This window comes from Gambusia affinis, linkage group LG14 (genome assembly GCF_019740435.1).
Source record: "Gambusia affinis linkage group LG14, SWU_Gaff_1.0, whole genome shotgun sequence".
In the NCBI taxonomy this organism is placed as follows: Eukaryota; Metazoa; Chordata; class Actinopteri; order Cyprinodontiformes; family Poeciliidae; genus Gambusia; species Gambusia affinis.
This window is the reverse complement of record NC_057881.1, coordinates 9,149,974-9,172,643: the sequence shown is the minus strand read 5'-3', so window position 1 is coordinate 9,172,643 and position 22,670 is coordinate 9,149,974.

Here is a 22,670-nt window from a genome sequence, read left to right as displayed (position 1 = left end):
GAAACTGTCTTTATTTGATGAAGCATTAGGAGATTTTCATTCATCATAAACCCTTCTGTCCGAAACTTCCCACATGACATTGTTTGCTCAGGTAAGTGTTGTCCTGGGAACTGTCAAACCAAATCATGTATCATTTTCAATTAACCACAACTTAGTGTCGGTCTGTTTTATAAAATCCTAATAAAACACATGGAAGTTTTAGGTTGTTATCTTCCAAAATGCAGAAAAGTTGTGAATATGTTTGCCAGTCCCTGTATTTCTGCACTAAATGATCTAATTCAAACCATACTTCATTCATGTTAAACAACTTTCTCAGCTTGCACAGATGAACATGCATGGACTGTGATATAAGACAGCTCTTAGGTCTTCATTTTCTTCCTGATTCATTAAGAAAAAGCAGGATTTATACATTTTTCTTTTTTACAGAGAGTTCATCTTTCCATGACTGGATGCATCAGATTTCTTTAGTTGTTGAGCCAGATGAGTAACAGTATAAACTACCCTTTCCTTTTCTTTTACCCTCCTGAGTTAAGACATTAAACCAGTTAACTGACTGATATTGGAGAAATGACTTCTTCCTCCTGCACTTGAGAACACAGTGGTTTTAAGATGCAGCGTGATTTTTTTTATTTCTACGTCCTCTGAGAAATATCTGTTATCCTACACCATTGCAGGATAACAGGGGGAAACCAGCTTACAAGTACTTTTTCACACAAAATGTGAAAAAACAGCATGAGTATTTTATTAAATTGATGGTAATAAAACTGTTTAGATTTAATTTGCTGATCCTAATTTTTCCCCTCCTAAGCTTGACACATCTGTGTCGATTCTGGTCATTTTAAGAAATGTGGATGCTTTGCTTTTTGAGGAAACAACTCGTTTAAATTTCTTGTAAAAGAGGTTTTTGACCTCTTTATCTTTCCACAAACACACAACAAAAAACCTTGCGTTTGATAAAAGTTAATTCTTGATATAGTTCATCAAGATTTTAAACGTTTGCAGTTTCTGTTAAGAGTTACTGAGAAGAGCACTTAATTTTACCTTTGTTAATTACGGGGTCAGTCCTTGATGAGATTGATGGAGTTTCTGACGCACGTTTCTCACATTTAGCTTTGATCTTGCGGAGACAAAGCTGGGTAGTGAAATTAATCTCCTTCTTACCTCATCTGAAGAGTAGTAATAATTATATTGGGCTGGTAAGGTGAATGTGGATTTCTTTCTCCATGTGACATTAAGAATAATAAAAAGAAGAAAGTAAATCAGTAAGAAAGAAGAATCAGTGGAAGGAAAAGATGCTCATTTATTAGTATTTGTGGTTCAGACTGGTAAGAGTTGATGTCCCCAGTCCTCTTCAGAATGTGTGAACTAGCAAAGCCTTCTTTTTTGTGTTTTTCTATTTGCAGAAACTGTTGAGATTTGATGTTAATATTTCACAATGAAACACTAAAACGTTACGCAACACGAGTCAACTTAGAATACATTAATGTGAAAGAGATGAATGTTTTGAAAAAGCTCCGTCAAGCCTTCAACTTTGTGATGTCAGAAATCTGTCAACTTTTTTATGTTTGGAGCAGCTTTCTTCATCTTTCCCTGTGAGGTGGAAGAAATCTATCAGTACAGAAGAACAAATGAAAGTGCATCAAGTCTTCTAACAATTTCTAATTTGTATCTAGTTCTGGACTTTAACTGGGCCATTCTGATGCATGAATATAAATAGATCTAAACCCTTCCATTGTAGCCGTAGTGTACAATTGTTAAACATCTTGATCTTGCAAGATCCTACAAGAGAGCATCTTATTTCTTTCAAGCTTGAAATGAGTCAAAAGTATTCCAAGCTAGCTATTATGTAAATGAAAATGAGCATATTTCCATTTGAATAAAATGAGATGCCTGGCTAAAAGGGTTGTGAGACAATTTATTTGCTGCATTTTATTGATGGGAGGTTAGATAATTTAAGTGGCGGGATTCTGAAAAGAACTGAACAAGGGTCAACACCACTGCAAGAGCATCCACAGGTGGATTTCTAAGGATTATTTTGTTCATTGTGTAGAGGAATGCATAATTATCTCTTTATTTATATATAAAAACACACTGAAGACAGGCATAGATTTTTTTTTGTTTTCTCTTGTTAGTGACGCTACTGGCGTGCAACAAACATAAAATCATTTGATAATTGCAAAAAATGTATGTCCTCACATGTGGCTTCCTTCTTAAAAGGGAACATTCAATTAGCAGTCAGCAGTAACAGCACTGCTGACTGCAAACTGAAATTCAAATTGGATGAGAAAATATAATAATAGCTCACTGATTGATTTAATTACGCAAACAAGCCACTGTTTAAGCTGTGCCATGTGAGCAAGGCTGGGGCTGCTGATTTGGTTGGGACAATTAAAGTTTCCAGTAGACAAACTGTGAAGCACTCCAGGTGAACTTATCCCCAGAACACACAGCTAAATGTTCACTCTTGGTTTAAAAATGCAAACTAGGATGACTGTGCTCTGGCAAACGTGTCTACTATTGAAAGTATTATTAACATTCTTCTTTTTATCATTTTTTTTACTTGAAGTCAGAATGAGGGATGTGTTACGAATTAATTTGCAATGTGACTTAATGCGTCTGTCATGGAAGAATGATGAAAGCTCCACTGAAATAAATGCAATAGTCACTTCAAATGTCTGCCAAGAGGGCTTCAAAGAAAGAAGTGACGTGGGCATTTTACTTAACCTTAAAGTCATAAAAATCGTTTACATCATTCAAAGTGTGAAGTATTAAGGTGTGAAGTATTGCTTATTGAAGTGTTTATACTAACGCTGGGATCGTGTTGTTCCCTCATGTGTTTGTAACACAGAAATGCAATGTTGATAACTCGATGCTCTTGTCACTGAGCTCAATTTTTAATGTTCTCTGGATAAAACAATTTTTTCTCAAGTAGCACTTTCAAGGAAAATCACCATGTTTGAGAAATAAGAGCACAGAATGATTCAGTTCCTTCTGCCCTGAACCATTGGAAATGTTTTTTGTTTTTGTCTTTGACTGCAGTAGTTTTTTAAATGACGGCAGAACATTAAAGAGCTGTGATGATTCCAGGTAACTCAGCTCAGTGTAAACAATCTGACCTCGATTTTAGACCCAAACAGCTGAATTTGTTCCTTTCTCTCGTTGCACAACATGATAATCATGTTGTGCAAAAGAGGATGGAAAACTATTTCCTGTTGCAGCTGAAACTTAACAGCCACCAAAGACGTAGGATGAGATTTCACAAACATTTGAAAGCTTACATAAAAAATAAGGGAGTGCATCTTTGTATACAACTAACAAATTATTTATACTTCTTTCAGATTGAGGTTTATTGCAATCTTTTAATTTCAAAAATATGTACTTCTTCTTGCTTCTGTCTGCCTCAGACTCAGGTGACGATGTAGTTCACCGCCTTCAGTGTGTGAATGTGTGTATAAATGAGTAGATGAATGGCTGATTGTAGTGTAAAATACTTTGGAGTCCTCTGACTTGACAAAGCAGCCTGGAAGTAATATTAACAAACATATTCCTGATAATTTTGACTCAAAATCTACCAGGGTGTTTTAGAAAGTCTTCAATAGATCCTTAATTGTACATTAGTATGAAACTTCCTCTTGTTTTTTGCTAATTTTCTTAGTTTATTTAACTGATTCAAATTTATTAATTTCTTGATTTGTTGCTGTGTTTTGTTTGTGCTACCAAAAGAGGTTTATCTTGTAAATTAGCTCTTGGATCTCAACCAGACAACCTGCATTCAAATAAAAATTTAAAACAAAAGTTTTGGTTTTATTTTTGTTACTATGCCTTAATTTCACTGATCGTATTTCTCGTGAAGAAGGAGGCCAGTCAGCTGATACCACTTCATCTTTCACATTTTATCATTTGGAGAACTTTGGATGAAAGATTCAATAAAATACCAGATTCAAATTACATTTGACCTTATTTCAGTTTTTCTGAAAATAAAACAAAATGATGTGACAAATAAATAATTTGTTACATTGATTTGCTGCACATACACCTAATCTAGTTTCTAGTCCATAGAAACTAGTTGACATATGTCCAGAATTAAAATACATACAATCGGATTCTTTTACCTTCCACTGTAAGAAAACATTTAGTGTTGCAGCATTTTCAGGATTGCTGAACAACAATATTTTTGGCACTTGTCGTGATAAGGTAGGCACTACATGCTAAGTTGCCCACCTTCACACCCACACCTGAGCACATCTCCAAACTCTTTGGTGTTTACACGATTCACCCACTTTTGCTCTTCAAACCAGCTGCACGCTGAGTGCTGAGTAAACTCAAACAAATGCTTCAGCAGACATTAAAAGGGCATCACTGGATTGACTTAGCTTCAATTCTATTGTTTTCATTGCGAGAAGAACCAGTTGGACTCATCTTACAGAATATAATCCTCTTAATCCTGCCAGCTTCTTGCATAGCTTGCTACTCTCATTCCCTCTGTCTGGTGTTCTTTCTCCATCTTTGGTCTCTGATTTACTGTTTTTCCTCCTAATTCAAGCATTTTAATAAGATAATTTTAAAATGGCTATGGATTATTGTGTTCTAGATTTATAAAAGAAAATAACTTGGCCTGGTAAATATCTACAAGTTGCTGGAAATAAATTATAATTATCTCAAGCAGCACTTTCAAGTACTTTTTAACAAACTGAATATGAAGCAACTTGCAAAACCGTGTCCTAAATTACATCCTTTTCAGGTAAGTTTCAGTATTAAAAGATCCCTACTGCATCAAATAATTTATCTACTAATAATTCCAATAATTATTGTTATTTCTCAGCTGAGTAAGAAGCATAAAGCTGTGGATTTAGGTCTTGTGCAAGGCGACTGCCAGTGCTTTGTGGCCAGATTACCTGTAATGATTTCAGGCTTTTGTGTGCTTGAATTACATGTCGTAGGTGCTAATATCAGAACCTGTAATAACATGACACCCAGGTACCTACTCTGTCCTCAACTCGTGACTTCTTTCTTATTGTGAAGCCCAGATGCTCCTTTTGGGTAATGGATTTGTTTATTTCTGAACGGGAATCACGACCCACTTTTCCTCTGGGTCTCTGAAAATGGTTGCATATTCTTTAACGGAAATAAAACAATCTTTATCCTTTTCTGGAGAACATACTCCATTGAGATTTTTTTTAAAGATGCACAGAAGACAGTCTTCCCCAGTAAGCAACATAAAAACACAGGATGCATATGATGATGGTTCGGCCTTTCATAGGACAGGTGTTGGTGCCACCCATCTGTCTGACTTTTTCATTTTTATCTTTCCAGATCAATGCACGACCAAACCACCTGCCCAGCCTTAATGTGTGACGTACAGTCCTGTCATTGTGCTGTGGCGTGATCTGTCCAAGCGACCAAACAAGTCTGTTCTAACATGAGCTAATGAGCATGCCAAATGCAGGAGCAGCAGATATGATAATGAACTGAGGAGTCTGACTCATTCACATCTGCTGCCACCTTGACTCACTTTGACTTCTGTTCTGGTTTAAGGGTAATAAATCTGTGCAATCATCTGCTCATATAATTCAATCGATGTGACTCACAAGATGAAATATCAAATTTAACTTTAAAGGTGTTACTTTTTTCCCTCCCACAGTTTGATAGTGTATTCACTGATTTAGTGAACGAAGCACAAAAGAAGATGCACATTTTGATAATTGAATTGTGCTGTTTCTCCTCATCTATAACTTATTAAGAAACGGAACTAAAAAGGTCTGAACAAGTATGTGGAGGACACTTTTATCACTTCATAATAAAAGCCCTGTCAGATAAAAAGAAAAAGAAAAACATGAGTACACCTTTACTCTCTCATGTAGCCTGTTGAGAACACCAGGAGCAGTTTCTACAGTAAAAGTTTCCTCATGTACGTAACTTCAAAATGCGTCATAACCACAACACTGATGTGTCACTCATTTAAGCTTAGAGTTTGAATTAATTGATGCCTGGAAAAGTAGCATCTGATCCACACGAGACGAGCGCATTACTCGAAATAACTACCTGCTCAGTGCAACATAGTCAAAATTATTCATCAAAACATTTGTTAAGAAAGGTTGCTCAAATGTCAAACATCTGGATCCAAAAGCCAAATAAGAATTTGCATCGACTGAAGAGTTTAGTTAAGTAAATAAAAATAGAAATGTTCTCTAAAAATAAAAAATGCCAATAATTACTTTATTTATCTAACCTTCAAAGACCTAAAACCCGCAACGGCCGAGTCGAGGACTTAAGGCCTCCAACCGTGGGTCACGTTATCCCCTACGCCACCACAGGACGCCCAGATATTAAGATTTTAACTGAAATAAAAACTGCTTTCTGAATCTTCGTTCATTGCATCTGTAACAGTTGTGGCATACAGGTCAACAAATCGATTACATAAAATACCACAGAATGCGTGTTTTATAACTTCACATGAAGCACTTGATGATTTATCTGAAACCCAGAATAATCTCTTAGGAATCCCTCCCCACTCACACGAGCACGGGAGCCGTTCTGTTTTCGGAAACAGAATGTGTGTAGGAGACCCGGCCATTCAAAGAGATATCCGGAAAAATTCTTATCGGATCCAGGATGATGTGTCTTTCTCTCCACTCATCCTCCTCCGTTCATACATTTCACATGAGTCTTTAGGTATGTTCTACGATTCGTCATAGACGTGTGACTTCTATATTCGATGTGGGCCTCCTTCATGCGATGCCCACTGCGCTGTGTAGGGGCGGCCAAGAGCCTCTCCAGGTCTGAAGCGGAAGGTGGGTGTAGAGGAAGAAGCAGGGAAAGTGTTGAGGTCAGCTGGCGCAGGCTGCAAGATCAGACAGCTTTAGATGCTCAAAAAAAAAAAAAAAGACTAATGTAGAGTTTTTTTGTCAGGGTCATGAAATGTCAGAACTCTATTCCAATAATAAATGCTTTGGTAATTAGAAACTAAAATAGATGTGGGCGATTAAATTGCTGCCAACATGCAGACCACATAGTGATTCTGATCTAATCTAGCACTGTGAGGGGGAGGAGAAGAAGAAGAAGAAGTAACACGACACCACTAGTAAAGACAGTGGGACGGTCAGACAACTGTCTGCTTCGCCATGGAATCGCCTGGTGACGTTACCTCCTTTAGAAACGTCACAGTCAGCTCCCACAGAAACTGGAACACTATGAGCAACAACAGAATGGGAGCTTCCTGATGATTCATCCATTCCTAATAACCTTCTTCGCTGATATGACTGTTAGTTCTCAGTGTGAAGCATTAGAATATTCCAGTGTCCTGCTATGTTATTGATTTTAAACCTCATTAACCGTGGTGCAAATTCAAAAAGTTGACCGTGAGATGAATATTAAAGGATTGGCAGATTTAAGCAGTATAGAAGAATGAAATTTTGACATTTTAAAATGCATTTTTTTTTTAAAAAAGGCTGAAACCTCAAGACAGATAATAGAAAAAAAAAATCCCAAAGTAAAATTCAAGTTGTGATGACTGCTGAATACCAAAATGGTACTACACTAAAATTTGATAAACAAAAAATTTAATAAAATATAATTTGGGTTTGTTCTTCTGAAGTTCAAGCTTAATTTAGTCTAAAAAGATCATTTTAAAAACATCACTGCCCTCAGCTTTTTTTATGGTCGTTAGTAAGAGTGTGCCAAAGGAGTAATAAGAAAATTATCTGCCACAAAGAGCTTTCATTTTGTTTATAGCTACTGATAGAAAGAAATCAGAAAAATAGCACTATTAAAAGACAATCTTGTCTTTTAATGACCTGTAAAAACAAAGTTAAAATGATCCTGAATGTTGTTGCTGAGATGAGTTTGTTAACTGCGTTCATGTTTCTTTTAGATGAACACTATGGTAATCATTGTGGGATTTTGTTAAAATTATTTATTAGCATCTCTGAATTGGACTAAAAAGTTAAATACATAATTGTATGCCTTTTTAATATAATTTAAGAAATTCAGATATTTATCAATCATGATGTCTAAGTTTGTTACTTGATCTGGAGGTTTTATTGCCAGTAATTTGAGTTTCTCTTTCTGAATATCAATAAATAAAACCTTAAGAAAATATAAATCCTGTAGCCTACAAATTCCTGTCACAACAGATGTATTTTTTATTTGTACAACGAGTTTGATATAATTACTATCAATAATTTGTAATGGGATCTTAAACCTTTTGCTTTACATTACATTTAATCTCAGTTCCCTATGCGCAGCCTGCAGCCATTGCAAAACCAAACTGACTGGCCTCATGCAATAAAAAAAGCATCTTCACGTCACAATAAGCCTTGGAGGTTTTGACTCAGCCTTCCCTGCTGGGAGGACAGTTTATGAGCCACTGTCTGATCATTTTGTACCAATATAATTAAATAAACCGTGTAAATTTGGTCTTTGCGTAAATGTTTATTGGACTTAAAAATGGGTCCCCGGAAAGTACCATTACGAAGAGTTTTCCATTAACAGACACGCGGGTTGACACAAAAGATTTATCAATTGGAGACTGGAGACTCTAGAGAGATCTCATCTTGTGTGCGAAATATGATTTCCCTGCTCTTTTATAAAAGCTTGCTAGGCAACATGATAATACCATTGGGGTAAGTCCATTAAAAATATCTGCCTGGATGTTATTCATGCTCAGTTGCCAGGCCAACTGGTTCAAAAATAATGTAAAAATAAAACTTGATGACGAAGTGAGCCAGCGGGAGATCTTCCTAGAACAGCAAAGTTAACTTTAGCAAAAATAGGAAAAAGGCTCCCATTGTCGTTTACGTGGGACGTTCGAAAAATATTCAGCAAATAAAATTGAGGCTTACGCATTTGGTGCAGAGAGTTGATGTTTGGTGAAATAGGCTGCAGCATTAAAAACAAAATCTAATAATACACATCAAATGTGCAAACAGGAAAAGAAACATGAAACAGCAAAATCACTGCTTTGGAAAAAGTTCAAATTTCACATAACACAGTTAATTATGTTTTTATGGGGATTGTCTTAAAATTCAAACTTTTGCATTTACTTACTTAACTTTCAAAACTCAGGAAATATTTCGAAAACCACTGTTTACATTAGTTTTAAACAGTAACTTACATAAAATATTGTGAGCAGTCCTCCAATAAGATTCTCATAATAGTTTGCTGAAAATCTGGCCCATTCCTACTGACAGATCAGGTGCAACTTAAAGAAATTTAAAGCCTCCTGTATTGGACACTTATGCATCTCAACCCACAATATGTCTACAGGTTGACATCAAGGCTTTGTGACTGCAACTGCAAAATATTACCGCTGTGACCTTGAAGCCTCTAGGTAACTAGTATGAACATTTTGTTTTCATTTTCTTAATTTAAAGTTGCAAAAAACAGCATCAGTGGCCTCAGTGAAGATCCAACAATTACCTAAAACTATGACGCAAGTATGCAAATGTTTCTTTTTTATTTATTTATTTATTTTTAAGAAAAAAGAACCGTCTTTCTCTTTCCTCATACTTAAGAAATCAAAATAATTTTTGGAGCTGTAAATTGATCTAAAATGGGAGGAACAGTCTTATTTTCATTCAAGTGCTGAACAGATTAGAACAAATCAATGTTTACTTTCCCCAGCTGGACAGAAACAAACCTGAAGTCACAGTTTTTGGACCTAAAGAGGAAATCGGGCTTTTTCTGCTGTTGCTCCTTTTCTATGGAACAATCTACCTTTCCAAATTAGATCTGCCCACAGCCTGGATTATTTTAAATCGCTTCTTAAAACTCATTTTTATTCCTTGGCATTTAATTGAACTAGTGTTTTGATACTCTGTTTTTATTCATTTGTGTTGTTGTCATTCTTGTACAGCACTTTGGTGCAGTTCTATGCCTGTTTTTAAAGAGCTATATAAATAAATTTGACATTGACATTGACATACAGCATTCTGTTTTTATGCTTCAGAAATCTTGAACAAACTTCCAAATGCTTAAACATTGAGTTTAAATAAAGGCTAAAAGTTATTTTGATTTATAATAAATCAGAAGTACAGACTACATCACTACTGTATTCTGTACTCCAACTTTTCCTTGCTTTCCCTTATCATACTACTGTAATGTAATGTTTGTCTCATCTTTTATATTTTTGTCATGTAAAGAACTTTGAATTGCTTTTAATCTAAAATAAGTTATAAACTTGCTCGGCATATTCATAAAAAAGAGAAGACTTGATGTTCACATACACTATATAAAGCTCACTGTTAAAGCAGACTAAACATTTTCTGCTTCAGGTCAGATAGCCTAAGTTTATTTTTTTTATTATTCAATGCAGAAGAAAACCAAACACTTTTGAACTGTTTAGTTATTTGAAAAATCTTTCATTCCACTGAAAATGTAAGTGGACATAGATTTTGAATTTTAAAACAAGCCATACTTTGAGTTTGTAAAATAAGCAAAACTCAGAAAGCTAAAGAACGAACACAAACAATCATCATGAAGTGGTTTGTGACCGAAAAGCCTATTTTCTTCTGAATAGGAATTCCTCCTGTCAGTCAGAAATGCTGCAACAAGGCGTACTGTTCAAGGGAAAGAACAAAAGTCTGAAAAACTGTAAAAAGCCTAGACAGGCATTTTAATGAGCACACCAGGCAGAAGGCACATTTTGCTCCTGCCAAGTTGTTAGTAGCTCTTGTGTTTGCTGTCTGTGTTAGGGTTCACAGATTAGTGCCTGCTGTCACAAGAGTTTTGGTTTTAACGTAGCTTTTTCTGATGATATACTGACACTTAAGCCCTGACAGCCACAAAGTAAACATCTTTTTTAATGCCCTCCACAGCATCACCTCCTATAGTCTCTTTATCTAGTTATGCCAAGGAGTCAAAAACCCGCGTCTCCGGAGCCACAAGTGGCTCTTTGGATCTTTCACAATGCCTCTTAATAATTTAGCTAATTTGGCTGCAGAACCAACAAATGTTAACAAGCATACACCAATTTTAGAATGTTTTTTTTTTTTTGTATGGAATAAATTGTGCATTAAATCTAAATCTAAATGACACAAGTAGCTCATTACTTTGAAAATGGAGTGTTTTATTTGGTTTAAATTATCTCCTGCAATCAATATCACATCAAAGAAAATGCATTCATTCTCTTTCTGTAAATGCTTTAGGTTTTTCTTTGTTTTAAAAATACAAATAAAATGGTAGTTCTTTAAAAATGACCGCAGCTTTCCTATTGATGTTTGCTAAAGCAACTACAAATAGATTTTTCCAAAATATTATGCAACATTTGCAGCTGTAAAACAATGGTATTTTGCTGGACTGAGGGTGGAAACATCTTTTTAGTCTCTAAAGGTTACAGACCTCTGAGTTATGCAATCTCATACCAGAAGAGGCTTTTCGCCCCCAGTGAAATGTAGGAGCAAGTTGCAAAATGAAGACAGCTGGGGGGTTAAAAAAAAAGATGTATAATTAGAAATGGTAATTACAGGGCCTGGTTACCATATGTAACATGATCCAACAGATGGATTTGAATATTCAGTTCAATATTTCAATTTTTAGGATTCACAATGGCTATTAAACAATGAACGGATTTGTGTCCACTGGGAAGATTTAGGCCTCAGAGACAGAGAGCCAGAATAAAGATTTTGTCATTTGTCTGGAAGATTTGCCTTTACTCAACGACTGTCTGGTTAGCAGAACAATGATGATAAGAAAGTCTTCCCAGAATAAAAAGATAAATCTTAGAGAAATGACGTACTTTGCAATTCTGAGAGAAATGTCTGTTTTATAACCTAATAAAATTAGAAAGCACTTCAACCAGAATACTAAATATTCTCTATCTCTACACTCTTAAGATAATAGATTCCTCTATTTTATCTTCTTTACCTCAATCAGGGATTTATGGGCAGGATGCTATGGGTCAGACATTAAACAGACAACTGTTTTACATCACATTAACATCCTATTAACTCTTTTTATATTCTATCTTTCTTTAGGGGGCCAAGTTTAATTGGCTGAGCTTAAAAGCAATCCTGGATAATTGGTTATTATTTGCTGAGATGCATTTGTGAACAAGCCGAACTCAGAGCATCAGATTGCAACTATCTTAACATAGCAATCAAAAAAGGAAGATTATTCTTTAACAAAATCAAACCTGTCAGAAATATTTCCGTGCTGCAAGCATCAGATCACATTTGATACTTTTATCACTTGCAGTAAAGAGACATAAATATTCTAGATATATGTTTTATCGTAAAATTTAAGCATTATGGTATGGGTTCTGACTAGGCCTGCAGGCGCAGACAGAGGAATCTGGACAGCTTCTTCTTTAAAGTGTCCATCTAAAGAAAGCAGACTCCCTCTGCAGTCTGATCTTATAACTTCCTGTACAACAACAGGAGAAAAGGTAAATTAGGATTGTGTTAAACAGCCAAAAATTATCTGTAATAACATAATTTTGGAGACATGTTGTCAGTAGTTCATAGAATATAAGAACAATGTTTATACCTATAAAGAGTAAAATCAGAGAAATAATAATCTTTTCCAGAGCTGTATGTCTAGCAATGGGCAGCTAAGATGCGGTGGTGATTTCAGAGGTCATAGGAAACTGGGTACACTGGTTTGAAATGACAGAACCTTGAATTTTTCTGAGGTGACAGAAAGGTTAAAACCTGGTAATGGTAATATTGTAAAAACAATAAAAGTGGTAATAAAAACCTATTCATTACTTATTTGCAAATGTTTTAGGTATCTATATGACTGTGACTGGATGTCACAGTAATCACAACCCACAAACAACATACTGGACCATACTGGTCTTGAAAAACATTCCTATTTTTGCAGGTACAGTCAGTTACATAAAGAAGTGTGGTTTTTATCACTGAGCTGCACAGTAACAGAATTTTATCACAGTTTTGTGTTTCTCAATATACAAAATCATGAAGAATTTATAATTTTTAAACATGGTCAATTGGAATGTTTCTTTATTATAAGAAATCAAAACGCTTAACATGATATGAATATAATAAATGGTCACACCTATGTAGAATATCCATATTGAACCCACATATTGTGTCAAACCTGGTAGGAGATTGCTTCAGCTATAATTGGTGACACTTTTGTTGACAATAAATGAAAGCACAGATAAATGAACAATAAGTCACGGAAAACAGTCCCAAGATCAATTCCATGCACATTTGCACTAATTCAGCCTCGCCTTCCACTTTTGTAATAACTGATTATCTACACATATCTGCAAGAAAAATTCTTATTATATTTATATTTAAATTGTTTTAGTTGAGTACAAAAGTAGAACTGAAGTCAAATAATTGTTTCTTGTGCAAAAAATTGGTGAGTGATTTTGACTTAAGTGATTTTCCACAATTCCCTGAAAAAGAAGTTGAGACAAATCAACTCTAACAACTCTTGCTGTGAGCATTGCTAAAAAAATTTGCTGCCCTGAACACCTGAAACAGTTTCTTAAAATAACATTGTACTTTTAAGCTCTCTTGTCAGGTTTTTAAGTTTCACAATTGCTGTTAATTTTTTGGTGATCTTTGCAACTGTGAGAATAAAAGATGACATTGTATGAGCAACACAGAAAGCATAGTGGTTTATAATATGCATTTTGTTTCTTTTAAAGCACAAAAGTAGAGTAGAATGGATGCAGACAACAAAGGGAGGGAGGGTGAGAGCTCCTGCACCCTGACAAATTCATGTTAGAAGATTCACGTCATTTGCAACAAACGATATATTTTCCACACTTTGAGTGTTATTTCCTGTATGAAAGTGTCAGAAAGTGACTTTTTGGGGATCACCTGTGGTAATGCAGTGGTCATCAGTTGGCTGAGCTTTTAGTGGAGAACAGGAAATCCCTTAATCACCATGACAACGCCATGCACCTTCGTATGAATGGCGTCAGCCAAGTCCCTGAGCCTCATAGCAATACTCGCTCCCTGCATTTCAGAGAAAAGCTTGCCCTTCAGCTTGAGTCATATTATTTTCTTGCTATTAGAAACCGGAAATAACAGGCTGAGTTTTGTAGCTTTGAAAGACCACATAATGACATATGGAATATTAGTGTGACCCATCAGGTTGCATCTGTGGTTAAAATCAATAGCAAATAACTCTGGTCAGCAAAAAGCTTAATTTATGGATTCATCCTCATAAAATGAGTCACATTTCTTCTTAATCTCTTTAACTGAATTCAATAGTCATCACATTTTACTGGATTCAAGGGCAGACAGTGTTAAAAGGAAGCAGAACTTTAATGAACATTTCTTTTTAATATTGCCTCACAGAAAAGAGGCTGCCGGTCTTCCAACCTGCTTTCTCATTACTATGTGTACGATAATTACAAGTTCTCTGCAGCACTTTGGTGGAAATGGAGCTTGCATCTTTCATCCTTTTTGGTTTTCTGCGCATAATTTTTAACATGATTATATTCCAGTCATGTTAGCTTCCATTCCTGAGAAATCTCCGTTGGAGATGTCGATGATAATGTAAGAACTTGTTTCTAGAAAATGTCAAACGTAATGGGAGGTGGCATGTGTCTTTTCTGGTAACATCTGTAAACTCCCACAAGACCTTCACACCAGTGACTCGTACTGTATTGCATATTCAGCCTACTCACCCTTCACAGTGACTTGTGGAACCAACACCCTTCCACCCTCAGATTAACAGGTTGATCTCATAGTTCAGGTTCCCCTCATTCTCGTCTGTGGATGATTTAAAATGCCATTCTGTAATTTGCAGACTGTCATGGTCTCTTCATTTCCACACCTCGTCTGTGACTCAGCAGACCTCTGAGCTTTCTGTCAGGCACACATGTGCTCGTTGGTCTGAGCGCAGATTTTTGTGGTTTGCACATCACAACTTGTTTTTCTATTTCAAATGTTAATCACTGCATAGCCGGTTCAGACTGTTGAATAGAGACGAAGACAAGAGCTCATGGCTAAAGCAGAATATAAGAATCTCTCAGTGTAAATGGTAGAAAAAGATGTACTGCAGGACAGGAGCGAAAACCTGGTTAAGAAGAGAAACATTGCAATAGCAAAACATTTAATTTATTCAGAACGAGTGTCCAGAGGATTTCCTGTAACGTGTAAATTAATTCACTACACTGTTGCTAGGAGAATAGAAAGATAATTCAGAGCATGAAGTTTTAGTTTTGTGCTTTATACAGTTGTTGTCAGACATTTACCACAATTTACTGTAGGATTAGATGAATATATTTTGGGGATGAAGGACGCATTTAAGTTGTTTCATTTGCTGGGTACAACAAAATGTCAATGATTTCTAAAAAAAATAGTGAATTTTCTTACAGAATGTATTGTGGATTATCTAGTCTTGATAAGGTCTAGCATTATTTTGACACTCTTCTTATTCCATCCATCCATCCATTTTCTGTAAACTCTTGTCCCAAATGGGGTCGGGAGGGTTGCTGGTGCCTATCTCCAGCTACATTCCGGGCGAGAGGCGGGTTCATCCTGGACAGGTCGCCAGTCTGTCGCAGGGCAACACAGAGACATACAGGACAAACAACCATTCACACACACACTCACATCTAGAGAGAATTTAGAGAGACCAATTAACCTGACAGTCATGTTTTTGGACTGTGGGAGGAAGCCGGAGAACCCGGAGAGAACCCACCATGCACAGGGAGAACATGCAAACTCCCGGCCGGGAATTGAACCCAGGACCTTCTTGCTGCAAGGCAACAGCTCTACCAACTGCGCCACTGTGCAGCACTCTTCTTATTAAAACAAGTAAAGTTAATTCAAACTGTTGGCTTGCATTTATAAACATGTTCCACTGATTTTCCATTGCAGTGAAGTTTGTTTACTTTGGCTTAGCTATTCTAAAAACACTTTTTAAGTGTTTGGTATTGCTACCCTGTTGCGATGCCAAACTGTTTCTACATTTCAACCATTTATTTTTTACTTGAGGTGAAGCATTTGAAGGTAGTTCTTCTGATTTTTTTTTACCCACTTCATCCAGCGGAGCTGCTGCAAGGTTGAATGAAGTAATGTAATATTTGTGTATAAAGCACTCTTCACACACAAGTTTAAAAAGAAGCGATGTGGTTGTTACAACACCAACAAAAAAACCCCCCAAAAAATCATAAGAAATAAAGGATTTAAAAACATTAATGTAAAGATTCAATGAGTCTGAGGTGGACAGTTGTCTAAAATTTATGTAGTTGTAGATCTTGTGCATAAATAAATAATAAATGTTGAATTTGTAGATGGAGAGAATGAGAAACAGGATATTTACAAAAAAGATGAAACAGTTAAATGGATGTATGACCATTCATTGCTTTATGTGTAGAAATGAAGCAGGACCAATACTTTAGAGTGAATTCTGAACTCAGACGTGGGGCAGTGAAATTAATATTAAAACAGGAGTTTTGTCATCACTTATCTGAACGTGTTAATAACTTCACAGCAGCGTCCAGCATAACTTGTAAAACTTTTGAGAGAAACTTTGTCTATTTCACTGACCAGGAAATGAATGAATCCAAAAGATTTTTCTAGTTCAGAAGATGGTATAACATGTCTTAGATTGCTAATATTCTTTAAATGTAAAAAGCAAGAGCATAACATTGATTTTGCATGTTAGGCAAAGGCGAGTGAGGTTAAAATGAAATGTCATCCCCAGATTTTAAACGTTCAGCTTAATGGATGTTGAAAAGGCAGGAATATTTTAAATGTATTTCTGTAAGGCGTACAATCAGTGTTTTAACTTGGAAAACTTTAAAATTGTTTTTTCCTTTGTCAATAATGGACAAAGTATCAAGCTTTGCAGAATGCCAGAGGTTAAATGAACTTTTATAGATGAGGATTCATTGACTTTTGCTGAGATATTTAAATTTAGAAGATAGAATGAAAAACAGTCTAGTTATTAAAACACTTAGCAGAATCTATACGTTGATTTAAAAGGCTTATGCATGCATTCAACCATTATTGGGCTAAAAAAAACCCCCAAAAACTCCACAATGAATAAAAGTTTTTGCACAGTTCTTCTGACCACAAAATGATGTAACTGTTAGCATTGAAATTCTTAATTGGTGCAATCAGAATTGAGATGATTAAGTTGATTAAGAATGAGAAAAGTCAGTTTCATTTTACAGGATTTTTAGGTTTCCGTAAAATCCATTTTACAGAAATGGATTTTAGAAAGTTAGACACCATTCTCTGCTAAAAACACAACCAAAATACAAATGTTTACATGGGCGTTTACTTATGCAATAGGAAATTAATTATATTTGTAATCGTCACTTTTTCCCATCATATGAAAAAATATTAAGATAATGATTACAGCTCACTGAAAATGTCTTCATAAAAAGCTTTTTTTCTGACCTTTAACATTTTTATGTCGATTTTAGGGTTAATCGCCTAAAGAAAAACAAGACAAACAGAAACTGAGACTCTGCAGAGATTCATCTGAGACACTGAAGTGCTGTTTATGTGACCTCTAAACCACAGAGGTCGCGTAAACAGGTCTGCACTAGCTAGAAGGAAGACAGTCTCAGAAATAAGTTTAATAACTGCCACTCAAGAGAATAAGATATGAGAGGATACAAGGTCTGGTGCTGTTTGGACCAAAGAAAACTCATGGTTTTATTTTCCAGTCCATTAACTTTGCTTAAAACTTGGATTGTCCATTTCTTTGTCTTTAAACTTCCGTGTTTGCTGTTTTCCCTTCTCAATGTTAAATGAACTCATCTACCTGAAGATGAAGATGGACTCCTGGACTTGAAGAATAATCCTCATCCTTCCTGTTGACAATCCTGGGCTCAGACTTAAAAGAACTGAGACAAATTTGTGTCTCAGAATGTTGACACAGCTATGGATTTGTGAGAACAAAGACAAGAAAACACTTAAAGCTATAAGGATTTTTGAATACTCCTGTTACCTCTGCCATGTTAAACATAAAATGCATAACCAACAAAGGTGACTCTCTGATTAATATGCAGCCAACAACTTAGACATGAACAGATAATTCTGCAGCCAAACTTTGATTAATTGTTTTTCCAATTTTCAGATACGTTAATGAGAATGTAGAGTGTGCAAGTGAATTTGTGGCGCCAAAGATTCACATTATTGCATAAAAATACTGTGAATGTCATTTATCCAATATTGTGTCATAATTATTTAAAATGCAGTTTTAACTATTTAAAACTGCATTTTAATTATTTGGGAAACTATTGGTGTTTTAAAACCTTGTTTTATTTGTGACTGATATCTGTGCAAGTTGTTTAGCGTTAGACTGCATCATATTATCAGGTGATGTGTTTCTGCTACCTTTTGGCACCGTTCACATTGTAGTAGAACATCAGTAACTTGTATTTTAGTATTTATTAAACAAGGGTTGAGCTTAATTCTGCAAATATATTTAGAAACTAATTAAAATTTATGATTAGACACCAAGTATACAAAGTAAGACAGACTCAATCTTAATTTAAGACAGTTTCAAAGGGGGGATTGTTAATTGATAAGCTTGAGTGCATCTGCATATAACCATCAGTTATTTAATCAGGTGAAGGACAGGCCAGATGAATACATGGTGAAAATAGGCTGTGATTGTGACAGGTGCATAAATACAAAATTTGTGTTTAATCAGCTTTTGGTTGTCATACAACAATCATCAAAACTGCAGAGGAGGTTTAATTGGATTGCATTAGAAAGTATGAGTTTGAATGATTTTGGCTGCTCATGAATCAGAAAGACCAAGCTCTTTAGTGTCCAACTCCCACATTCTGCACACGCTCAATGCTCTGACTACACTAAAACCCTAGACCACTACTTTGTCTTTTTGTCATCATTGTGTGCATCTCATCAGCATTTGCAGAGTGTGGGATGGATGGCCCTATTTAATTTATTCTACTGCAATTTATATTCAGAATGCAAAATTCTAGCCTGATTACAATTATGGTAGAGAGGCCACACAGTAACTAACACTTTGGTTTGCCATCACATTTTCCCCCCCATTTTCTCATCTCTAATGTGACATTTTCCCCACCACTCCTGCAGTACTCTACAAGTTCACTTTTTCTTGCTAGTATTTTTCATTACTGCTTTGTAGAGCAATTACCTCCTTCTGATTTTAATGATTTTGAGTCAACAAGAAAAACAATCTTGGATTCTTGGAAAAATGATGGGCTCAAATGTGAAATTATTTGTGCAGAAATTCATTTATGACAAATATTTAATAAGGCTTTCATAACTATTGTGACATAAAAACAACCTTACTATTTTACCAACAGAACTTAAAAATATTATAAATATACTAGAATTTTTTTGAGAGATTACAGAGAAACCACCCCATGTTCTTTTTGTGATATTAGTGAGTTTGTTTTTATGTATGTTTGTCATGTTGTATGGAGGGAATAATAATGAATGGCTCAATAAATTAATTAATGTGCCAAACACTAAATCCAAAGAAATAAAAATTGAGAACTTTCCCAGCTTAAATTAATATTTCTTATTCATGTTCTATGGTATTCATTTTTATTAATTTTAGATTCCCTCAATTTAAATTTTCAAATTTATTTCCAATCATATGTTTATGTTCTTATTTTTTAAATGTGTGTTGTTGTTTTTTTTATTTATCATATTTTATTATATTATTTTTCTCTCTTTTTTGTGTGTTTTGTACTATTTTGTTAAAATTTTGTGTCACTGTTTATCATACATTGATTTATCATCTTCTGTTTTCTCTTTAGTCTGGCTAGTTAATTATTTATTGCCATGTTTGGCAGGATTCATCTTCCGTTCAAATATGAAAACCAAACAGTGATAAGCTACAACAAAATGCTTTGAACATAAATAATTAAATTGTAAGACTTTATTTCTTATGATAATTTATCTCCACAATTCCCAAATTTATTTGATTAAAAGGAAAACATACTGACATCATTTAAGTTTACATACACAAAAAATGTTTGTGTATGGCCAGGAAATAGAAGTTGGAAGGGAAAAAATGGCAACACCTGGGTCCTGCAAAGAGGAAACTTTACCTGGGTCTGTTTTCAAAGTGTTTGTAAATGCAGCACAACTATGTTTGAACTATGTGACTTTCAATTGATATGCAGACATGAATAAAACCATCAAATTAATAGTTTTAAAGGCGGAAAACCCAGAGCGACTCAATTCTCTGTTTCTAATTCAGGTATTGAAGTTGACGCAGTCAATAACTGCCTTTTTCACTTTCTACCCACATTAAAGAGTTTTCTTGCTAGACACCATTGTTATCTGCCTCCCCATTCTCAACTTTCTAATCCTCACCCAGGCAAAAGGCTGATACCTTCAGTCTGGCTTTTCAGACTTCTGTGTTAGAAAATGTTTCTCGTCCCCTGAATTGCCTGCAGCTTTGAGCTTGTTCAGAGGGAACAACTGAGCAGGAGAAAAGATTATTTCATATGTTAGATGTACAATAAAAAAAAGAAACTTCATGAATATTGTCTAAATGTATCATAAAGTACTGACATTTATTGAAATGATTGTGACTTGATTTTGCATTAATAGATCAACATTTTACATTCAGACACAGTAGATAATACATAAGAATGTGCTTACAGAGCCCTCATATGCATACTCTCTGGTCCTCTCACACACACTGCCATGTGATGACTCAGACGCTGTGGGGAAGCACAAACAGAGTGGAGGACGCGACTGAAAAGAAAGGAAAGGATCAATGGTGAAGAGATCAAAACATGAAGGCTTGAATGGATGGCAAAAAGGTTTTAGTTCCTTATTAGCATGCAAATATGCACTAAACAGTGCAGTACACATTACCACCAGCACCATGTGCTCTGTTATATTTACTACTCAAGAGCCAGCATTTGTGTCTGGGTTTTTGTAGTGACTTAAAGAGACAGCAGGGTTCTGCCTCTGATGAGCCAACAAGATGGTTAAAAAAAAAAACAAACATCCTCCAAAACATTTATACACGTGAGCTGTTGTAAATCCACAATGTGCTGTTTCTCTGTCACAACAACTGAAATGAGCTTTAGAGATGTTTTTGTTGTCTTCACACAAAGCCAGAGTCTATTTTTACTGTTCTCAATCTTTAGATGTCCTTTTGAACAAATACTAAACTGTTTGTCATTTTGTGGTTGTAAAAACTCTTGCTGGTTTTTCCAATATATTTCTGAACAGTAGTAGAAAGCAAATGCAGATGTGATAATGTAAAGAAAACTCTGGAAATGCACAGGGAAAACGTTTCTCATCAAGGAGGTTATACTGGACATTTACCTCAAAATTTTATATTTGAATTTTTTTTGTGAAAGTTTTCCTCATCAATAACCACCTGAAGGTTTAAGCTTGGGATATTTCCAAATGACTTGAAGTTGACTAGAAACGCTTTCTTAAATTATTTAATTTGAGAAATGATGTAAGATTTCCCCATCTTATATCATTCTCTGACTTTTTCATCGTTCTGAATTACAAATGAGTGTTGACAACAGTATTTTTATGTTAGCAATGATAAACATCCAGCTGTATTTGAAGTAAGAGGAGATTATAGCATCGCTAGCATAATTTATTAAAAGTATTTGATTAATTCATTCTTATTTGTTTTGTGCCATTTCTATGCAGAACAGAGATAATCCAAAAATGATCTTTAAACTTCTGCATCAATTCTTTGCAATTAGAATCTTAAATAAAACATATGAATCGTATATAAACTGCTCACTAAACTCTTTAGTTTTGATAAAAAAGGGAGGTGTTGTCAGTATCTTATTACTTATTACATACACTGATATATACATTAATATTGGGAAACCTTCTGTAGTTGCTTTGTTTGGTTTAGAGTCATTAGATAAGTGAAAGCAAAAATGATAAACCAAACTACATGAACAAAGAGAAAGGAGAGTTAATGAAGCCCGTTGGTAATTTGTGGCCTTCATGTGCCTTTATGCTGCTCTGAATGACCTGCAAGAGCTTCATGAACGGCTATTATTTGAAAACAATTGAAGAAAGAATGTGTGTCATGCTGTTTGTCATTGGGGAGGCGAACTGGAGGCTTTGTAAGGCAGAAGTTCACTGTAAAATATGAAAACATTCTGCTAAAGAGTGATTGTCAATGCCCTTCACAGCAATGGACTTTCCTATTACCCGTTTACTTTTTAGATCAACTTTTTAAACTTTGGATATTTCTTTGGCTTGAAATTGTACATTTTAATAATTAAGATGGACAACAACCTACATTGGAATTAAATTATGTCTGCAAATAGCAGGCATAAAAGAGACTTGTAAGGCATATGAATGTCTGTCAGTGTATTCTGGGACCAGTTCAGAGCATCGTCTGCCACCCTCAGATGAACCATTTTATTCACTATTTACTGTCTGTTGCATCTACCGGCCAAAAAAATCTTGGCTTTTTCTTAGAACAGCAGAGGATACAGTAGCCCACATTTTTGCATCATCTCCCTTTAAAAATGAGCACTTACGCAGTTTAATGGGTTTGACGAGTGGGAATATGTTGGGTTAATTTTAACACCCTGGGAACCATTAATCTGCCAACGTCTCTGCTGTGCGTCATAATAGTGACGGTATTCATTTAGCAAGATGGCCCTACGGAAATGAAGACAAAGTCTGTAACTAAACAGAATTTAAAGTAAAGTTTAGTTTCTTTTCATTCCTAAATGCATCAGGTGAAGACAGATTTTTGTGATTCACAATAATAAACTT